This window comes from Halyomorpha halys, unplaced genomic scaffold, assembly GCF_000696795.3.
Source record: "Halyomorpha halys isolate HHAL.00 unplaced genomic scaffold, Hhal_1.1 Scaffold664.1, whole genome shotgun sequence".
NCBI lineage: Eukaryota > Metazoa > Arthropoda > Insecta > Hemiptera > Pentatomidae > Halyomorpha > Halyomorpha halys.
In genome coordinates, this window is record NW_027115162.1 from 1,190,088 (window position 1) to 1,200,099 (window position 10,012).

A 10,012-nucleotide genomic window follows, 5' to 3' on the forward strand; every position below is an offset into this window, starting at 1 on the left:
AGCGCAAGGGTTTCCCTTTTAATAAGGGTGTATTTAGCTTTCTCTTTTACATCTCCGGCTGGGAAATGGTCACTTCAAGTATCACATAATACTCCTATTAAACTATAACATTGATATATTGTTTCTAGGAAGTCCTTTGCCTGTGGCTTCCTTTGTTCCTACTTTCAAAGATCTTGCAGATAATCACTCCTTATGTTAGAGATGAGCATCTTTCTGATTCTAGATAAAGTATATCTTACATCACTTTGCGGTTGTAATTCTGTAACTAAAGAATGAAAATATAATAAATTTCGATACAGCAAGAATATTTCACTTGAATGTTAAATCATGATATCTAAGAAAGTTTATTTTACTGATTCGGATTTAAAAGGGAACTCCCAGGGGCATTAAATCCAAACGTGACCTAGCCACAGGATTCATAATCGAAGGAAAATAGGAACAATAGAATAAACAATTTCTACAAGCCTGGAACTAAAAAAAGTATTTTCGATCCCGAATCACGACTCAGTTTTATTGCGATCGATGGCCATTTATTCCTTAAGGGTTTATTTATTATCTATATTGCATAGCTTCGTACAAACAAAACACTTTACATAAAATTTATAGCTACTAAAATGATTTTCGGAAAGTCATTGTTACATTAAAAAAAAATCATTTATACCTACATTATGCACCTTTTAATAATATTATTCACTGATAATTGAAATAATTTTCAACTTAAGCCCTGCCCAACACCAATAATCTATTTAATTTTAAAATAATAAATTACGACTCACATTTAAACAACTTTTGAATAAGTCTAGAAGATGCATATTCATGTGCTTATGTTTCATGAAATATGTTCAAGTGTTCAGCAGGGTAGCATGGTAGGCCCATTAATCTTTCAGCTATAGGATGTATATGCTATGAAAGCAGCGGTGCTGCTGTCTCAAGAGCTGAAAAAGATTACTTAAGCTGATTAGCTGCCTTCTACGTTGACATAACAGTTTTTTTCCATCGAAAATAACAAGAAAATTAAAAATAGCAACTGCCAATATTCGAAGGTGGATCTAAAAATGGAAAATCAACTCCAATAAATAAATTGAGATCGAAACATGTTGATGTAACCAACTAGTTAATGAAATATTTGCCTATTACTATAAATAACGGTGTGATCTCTTGTCTGGGATCTTGTGATACTTGTCTGGCCTTAAGAGCTTTGGATGGTGTGGTAAGCAAGAAAGAGTATGTAATTAATAAAACTTAATTTAATATATCTAAAAATGTATTGGCTTTTAGGCAAATATCGGGTCAGTAAAAATGTATTAGCTTTTTGGCATACATCGTGTCAGTAAAAGTTATCTCTCCTTAGGAAAGATATATTTTTATGTCCTTTGTTAAGGTTCCACTATTTAGTATTAAAGCAAGGGAATTTTCAGTTTCTATTTATCTCACTAAGAGGCTTCACTAAGCTTAAATTTGTAAATTTTTGCTCTTTGTATTTTTAATCTTTACAACATTCATCTGGTTTTTATCAATCTGGCTTTCAAGATTTTTTGCACTCTGGTGTAAATTTTCATTTAAATATTTAATTTTTTTTTGCTTATTGTTTATCTTGAACTAAATAATTTTGGATTATTTCTCCTTACTAAAATTGCTGTTTCTTAAATATTTTGATTTTTATTCTGATTCGTAAAGATTAACCTTTTCAATGATTTATTAATCTCACCTCTCTTTAATATTAACATTTATGAAAGAAATTGCACGGAAATATCTAGGTTATTTTTCGTTCAAAATTCAAAACTCCATTGTGAAGAATCTGACGACATTAGTCCTGCAATAAAGAGTACATTATTTTCTTCACCGTCCCTTAAATCGAAGGTTTATTTGAAAAAAAATCTATGAAGAAAATGCTATTAATAACTAGAAAACAACATATTTTCAGAGAATAATCCAGGGACTCCTTCTGTCCTAGTATTTCCTATCCCACAGAAGTCTGCGGATCACAAAGGAAATTGAACCAAGTGAGGCCCAAGTCCCACTCCTGACAAGGTAAAAAGTGGGTTCACCTCAGAAAATATTTGACAATTAGACAACTTACATTCTGAGTCTATTTTATTGTAAACTTAGCATTCGACATGTTTGAGTTAACAACCAAACATCAGGAAAGATAATCAATTGTTCTAGCAATAAATCCTCAAAAAATGTGTTGCCGGTCCAAACTCAACACGGGTCATCATGAGTATCTCTCGACCCATTGAGGATCCACAGACCAATAGACTAACTAGTTTAGAATAATATTAAAAATTATGGCCTGTACCGAGGTCTTGGCTCACCAACATCAACAATTAACAGAAGATGAAAGATTCACTTAGACAAATCAAAAGGGACTGCAAGACCATACTAACGCTGAGGCAGCCCAGCTCAACTTTAATGCAGTAGTTAAAACATTAAAACAACCAAGTCCTATGAGATTCTGATAGTGAATACTGAAACAATAATAATATTTAACATAAGTATAAATATAATAATAAATACCAAAAACATAAATAAATGTTTTTATTTGTGAGATTATTTCTAGTATTTTAAAACTAAATACTAACAAGCTCGTGATGAGTAATTTCAATAAATAACGCAAAAAATACTTCGACGAATGTATGAGACAAAAATTGCTAAAAAAAAGTAATTTACGAACAGCTTAAGTCAAAGAGTAGACCTAAATACTTTAATGTCTCACTTTGAGTTAACCTTACTGTATAGAGGCGTTTATCTAATTCTGGTATCGTTTTATTTTTATAATATTTATATAATAATTATATAAATAATTTTTCTTCATTAAAAGTGAGTTTTACTTCTCGTCGATTACCTCAGTATCTATTCTATTATCTAGTCCTGTAGGGATTGTTTGTAATTCCTGAAAATCTCGCCGCTTTAAAAGTAATTACAAACCATCAGCGATTACTAATAATGTATTTTTCTGCAAGCCTGTTTTGTAAAAAGTATTGATTCAAATTTTCCATATTTTAGTTGATAACGCTGATCCAGAAGTTTTTCTACCAGAAATAATATATGAAATAATATATGCTTTCTTATGTAATTATATTTGTTGAGATTATTTTTAGAAAGAAATGACCCAATTAAATTGATTAAAAAAATATTACAAACCCAAAATAATTATTAGCTGAGAAAATATTGTGAATATAAAAAATCAACTTACCCTGTTGTTCGTGTTTTATCAATACATAGGAACTCTCATTCGTAATCTATTTTAACGAAGATTAGCATCGACGATGGTTATACTTTTAATTAGAACTGAATTGAAAAATTCCTCAGCTAACAAAATGTGCCAATAGTCATCCCAACATCACTATCACTGCATACTGAAAAGAAGATGGATGGGGGACCTACTGATATGAGAATGCAAATAAAACCAGAGCTTTTGTCAATTAATATTATCAATAGGCAATCTGCTGATTGTCAATTTTGTATTTGACAGGAGGAGATCAAAATTTGAAGAGAGAAAAAAAAGATTATTTGGGATCGCAGCCCACCATTGCATAATCAAAACACCAGCGATATCGGAAGTAAAACTAGTAAGTTGTTTGCCAGTGTCCTGGTGATATGATTGGACAGTTCTTTGAGTGCATCATCAATACTCCCTGGTTGGATCCTAAATCTGAATTTATGTTGGTCAAGTATATTATTAGCTGTTAGGTGATGAAATAAACAACTTTTAAGCATTTTTTCAAAATCTGCTCATACGTATGTTCCTAGTGGATAGACTTATGAGCAAGCATTCACCCACTTCTTTCTCTCTCTCTCTACATATATGTATATATATATATATATATATACAAGATATCTCCGGAACTTCAACTGCGTTCTTTAGGTTATAAATGTCACCTTTATCCGTTGTCATTCAATACAGTGCACGAGTCTATTATTTTCCGGGAAAATACGATAAAAAGGTTCAGAAAAATGTTCTTGTTGATAAGCCCCATTTTAATCCCACACTCCTGTCCCTGCAGTCATTTTGTTTTTAATCCAGTTTGTAAAGTGATATATAGAATGTTTTTATTCCCAGTGGATTATATTCTTTTCATTCTGGCTTAGAAAAAAAAATAAAGAACAGTGAACCACGAGTTTCTGTGAAAAACAACTCATATTTAAAATAAATAGGCTAGTTTATCTCAAGTTTGTCATGGATTCTCAAAAGTAGAGATTTAACTTTAATTGAATAGAAAAAATTAATATCTGTAGGGATTCTTTTTATTATGGTTATCGTTCTACTTCATATAGTCTTTAAACAAAAGAGAACAGGGGAAAATAAGTGTTTATAATGAAGTTATAATTTTCAAATATATATTACATTATTTCTAATTTTAATTCTAATTAAATCTAATTATAATTATACATGAATAATCATTAGTTACTTCGAAAAGCGAAAAGCGAAAAGCTAAAGATAAGTAGGTTGGGGTTGAAAGCCTTTATTTATTCTCCTAATTATTATTAATTTTTTCGAGTGTAAATATATCAAATATTGTAATAGTAAAACCAAAAACTAACCTAAATCAGAAATGGGCAAAAATATGTCCTAAATAAAACTATAACTATTGTCAACAACTCTTTTGTTTGTTTTTCTAGTGGAATTCATTACAACAAATACTTCTACTACTTAAAAACATATAAAGTTTTTTAATAATGGTGAAAATCCTCTTCCTGTTTGAAAATATTCAGTAAAGTTGTTTTAATTTTTTTTTTTAATTGTAATGCGGTCCGGATGGTTTTTTAACCACTTTGATTGATACTTATTAATTAAAATTATTACTGAATAAGGGATAAAATGTTTATTTATTAATGAACCGTTAGTAACTAAAATTGTTTTCCAAAATCTTAGCTAAACTTTAAATATATTATTTTTTTAAAAATTCAATCCAAAAATTGTGCTTTCTTTAATAGTACAAATTTTATGGTTTTTATAGTTGTTGTTTTTTTAATCACAGTTAACAAAAGTAATAAGTTAAGTAAATGTAAACCTATCATAAGCAGTTTTGTTTATTAAGGTTTTATTGTCACTTTTTGATGCCTGTTTGCCGATATATGTATTGAAAGCAAATTTTGTTTTTATTCTTAGAGCAGTATTTTTCTGCGTTAATCTTTCCTTCAACTCTTATATCAAATTATTTCTCAAAACATAAATAAAAAATAATTGGTATTTCAATTTGAACATGAGTTCATTTTTTTTTGTTTGTTTGTAATAATAAATTGTTTTTTTTATAGAAACATACATAACAAAAGTCTCCCTGAAACACTGATTAAAGTTAGTTAATAAGTACTAATGTCAGGTAGCAGGAATCGACGTTTTTATTGGACGCTCACTCTGTATGTATGAGAACCACGCTACCACAATTAAATTCAAAACACAAAGCTCACTAATATAGTAAAACTAATAACTCAATTAATTCAATAGACAGTAAATGAACTACTTTCTGTTATCATGAATATATATAGAATATGTAAATAAGTTGAAGGCTAGTTCTACCGTTACAGGTGGCCAACTATATTCAAGTAGCAGTAGCAATTTCAACGTAGTTGAGTAGCTCACAAGGCTAACTTTTAACTGTTCCACATAGTATTCTATTCTACAACTAACCTGTTTTTTGTTGTAAGTTTACTACGAAACGTTATTAAAAGAAAATAAATGCATGTTCCCAAATTTAAAATGGATTTATGTTTTTTAGCTATTTTTTTCTTTTTGATGCTTTTAATTTTCATTTAAAAATTAATGATCTGTATCGATGTATTAACTATTATTGATATCATATAAGTCCTTGTCACTTAGCAACATATGTTCCAATACCTGTTCTGGTTAATAGGTACATGTGGAAGGGACCTTTCTGAGCAAATCTATTTTAACAGTTATCGCCTGTTGTCTTTGTCGGTAGGCAGGTCAATTATAGTTTGTAAACAACACCTGGACCAAACACTTGTAGCCTAGAGAAGACTCAGGACACACAGAAGCACAGAGAGAACAAGATGGACTTCGACGAGAAGTCCTAAGAAGGGCCTATCAGACCTGGAACAATACGACACCCACAGTTACGACACACCACGACGAACATGAGCTAACTCAGCAGCTATCCACAGATATGTATTAAATAAGTTATAATGTAATCGATATTTTATGGCAAACCATTTATCTAAATCATCGGATCATTTTATAATTTCATTTTCTTGCACTCAAATGTAAATAAATCCTTTTTTCCTTGATATAGGTTATATACTATTATATTACCCAATACCACCCCTTATTATATTTTGTATAATTTAGGGTGACAATATTTTATAAATATAAAGATATATAATTGATAAGCTGGTAAACACAAAAGCCTTTGGAAAGGAATCCAATAGAAATAGTTTCGTTGGACACAAATAATTATAATTAATAAATATAGATATATTTGAATATACTTGGAGAATTGCTGAAGGCAATTATCCTGGCATCCCGAACGACAGTATACATAGCAGTATTTTATGATAAAACTAAGCTCTTTTTTGTTTTAAGATTACTAGGAAACGTTATTATAGGAAAATAAATGCATGTTTGCAAATATAAAATGGACTCTCGTTTTTTTTAGCTATTTTTTCTTTTTGATATATCTAATTTTCATTTAAAACGTAAACTTTGAATAACTTGAAACATTCATTACTATTTCTTGATAATTATCGTAAATTCATTTTATTTTATTAGAAGTTAGTTATCTTATGATTAATGATATGATTGGTAATTCTATTTTATGAGGTTTTTCTAGGTAAAAGTCTACCTCAGCTCTCCCATTCTATATATTCTATACATATATTTCGTTCATTTATGTAATAATTAAAATTTTAACTTCATAATACATAAATCAATATTTTATCATTTTAAATTATAATTATCAGCTTAATATAATATAACAAAAAAGTCGACCCGAGACCAACAATAGTTGCTAGGATATAACAGAAGACATATGAAGGGGTTATATGATATTTTAGAAAAAAATATAACTTTTTTTTTGGGAAGCATAATTTAGAAGATCTTTGTAACATATCAACTAGCTCAATGTTTCTAAATTTCGAACTGAGGCAGTTTTCAGAAGTTATAAAAAGAGTTTTCTGTTTTAAAATAAGAATAAACAATCATTAAATTCAATTTTTCCCCGATATATATTTACATGTTTTCAGTATAACAGCTTCGACCAGTCATGTTTTAAATAGCGATATTCCGAACACAAGGCCTAGATTTTCCCAAACACTAGGAAACAATAAACAATAAAAATTTCACCAACTCAAGTGTAATCAGTACAGATAAACACAAGGTCATGATTGGTTGGAACAAAGAAAAAAAAAAGTGCACCAGGGCCATGGAAAACAAAAAAATTAACTGATATGATTTTCTTTGTTTACATTCCATTTGAGAACTAACTCAGTGATTGCTTTGATCTACAAATTTTTAAATTTTATATGGAAAAAGGAAATAGGAATATCTTCAACTAAATACTCAAGAAAATAAGGACACACAGTATGCTACAGGATCCACTCAATCGTTCATACAGAAAATATGAAACCGTTTTCTGTCGGTTGTATTGGCAAGTGGTTTCCACAAGACTGCCCTCTAGCAGGGTTTAACAACTTCCAACCAGACTGTATTCGTAAAGCTCGTTTGAATTCATCCAACAACACAATGGAGATAAGCTAATTACAAAGGAAAAATCAATAGGAAAAAGTCTTATCTAAAAAAATGAAATCGGCTCTGAAGACTGTATAATAATTAAACTATTAACTAATTAGAAGTAATGAACCTGAAGAGCAAAAGAAAGCATTAAAATTAAGAATTTTGTTGTTTTAATTTCAATTTTATTCTTAATCTTTTTGTTACTATGGCCACCCACGAGTTTTAGCGTGAAACTGGCCTATCACCGTGAACCCAAGATCTTTCATAGGTTGAAGTGGTTTGGGTTTATTTATTTATATTTAATAACATGATTCCAAATTAAGGTTCCCGACTTGATGATGCCTTAATAGGCAAGAAGTTGGCAGGTCAGATCTAGACTGTTTTGAAATCATATATAAAAAAAATCTAAAAAGAAAATTAGTTTAGTTGAAACATTTGCTTAGCTGAAGTTTTAGGATATGAACCTAACTGACTCAACATCAACATCAAGCTAAATATGTTAACTCAAGATAAATAATAATAAGTAAAAAGTTCAAATAGCCGCGACGCCCATTCTAATAAATTGAAAATGTATGATTTTGAAATTTTCTCTTATTAGAGGACAATCATTACACCTTGCTTAATACTGAATTCAACGAGACTCTCCAAAAACATCAGATTCAGACGATGTTTCGTCCTCCTCCACTTTCCAATCTCAAGATTTCCATACAAAGGATTCTAAAGCTGCATAGGAACAGCTGTTGAGTGAAACAGATTTCTCTTGGGGGAGATACTAGCATATCCATTCTAAAATATGTGTAAGCGGATCAATACTAAGGTCTTCAAGGAAAAGGCATCAGATAACTGTAATGGCTTATTCCAACTTCGGATTCGGAATATAATTTAGTATTTATTTATAAAAAGGTGTGTCTGTAAATCATTACCAGTCACATAAATCATAATAATATATCAGAAAAAATAATATATATTAGTCAATAAAAGATTCGTCAGTTTCGTTTTTTATTCCGAATGGAGGTGGAATAGAAATTTGTAGTGAAAGAAAACAAAAACAGCTACTGAATCTGTGATGATCCACTTACTAATACCAAATAAATCTGGGATCATTGGCGACATTTAGCTGAAGGCAGAGTGTCCTGAATGTTGTTACAAATATTAAAATACCGGATTTCAAAAAAATAAATTTCCGTTATAGAATTGGCAGTAATTGTCAAAAGTATGGACATCAGTAGTCCATAACTGCACTACTCATCTTCAAGCATCTATTATGGTAAAAAACCGTTTTAACTACTTCTTAATTAATTTATCCAATAATATGTAGTGATATTGTTATTACTTTTTTCCAAATAAATGACAACATTTGAAAGCTATTCTTAATTTTTGCAGTTAGAAATTACAATATAATGAAGTTTTACAATATTCCTTTACACCCTAATATGTAAGATAACACCTTGCCGTTCGACTAGTTGGTATTGCATCTACTTGTATTTGTTAGTTTATATCGTGTCCATTGGGTAACCAAATTTAATGTATTTATGTATGTATTAAAAACTCACATTAAAATGGATTAAGGATAAAACTGGTTGCCCAATGAATTTTTTAAATTATAAAAGAAAAAGTTAGAAAAATATGAGGCTGTACTGATAGTATTACATAATACTGGGTAATACAAATATTATTATTTAAACAGTATAAATTAATGAATGTGTTAAAATTGAATGCCCGAATTTATCTGAATCACGAGTTAGAATTTAAAAGATTCACTTTTGGTTATATATTTTTACTTCTGATTATATTTACATCGGATCATTTCCAAACTTAATCATTTTTATAAATAACATGCTTACGTTTTTTTGATGACTCACGGATAACTTGGCCCTTATAAAAAATATGAATTACCGACACCTCGTCAGTAGGAGAGTGTATTATTTATAAGAAAGAAAAAAAAAAAAAAAAAAAAAAAAAAAAAAAAAAAAAAAAAAAAAAAAAAAAAAAAAGGAAACCTAAAATTTTCTCTTTATTTTATTTGGACGTAAACACTATTCACAACGATTGAACATAAGAGAAGTAGAAAAGCTGACGGGTAAAATCCTACCCATGTCTGTAGATTTCCGCAGAGGATTGATATCACGCCGTTCCCAGAAATAAAATATATTAACTGGGTAGGATTGAAAATCGATTAGGATACATTGCTGAATATTTCTTGTTTTCCAGTTGAGCGATTTGCAGTAGCAAGATTTATTTATAGCCAGGCTGACAAACAATGGTGTATTGACAATATTTATAGCCAGGCTGACAAACAATGGTGTATTGACAATATTT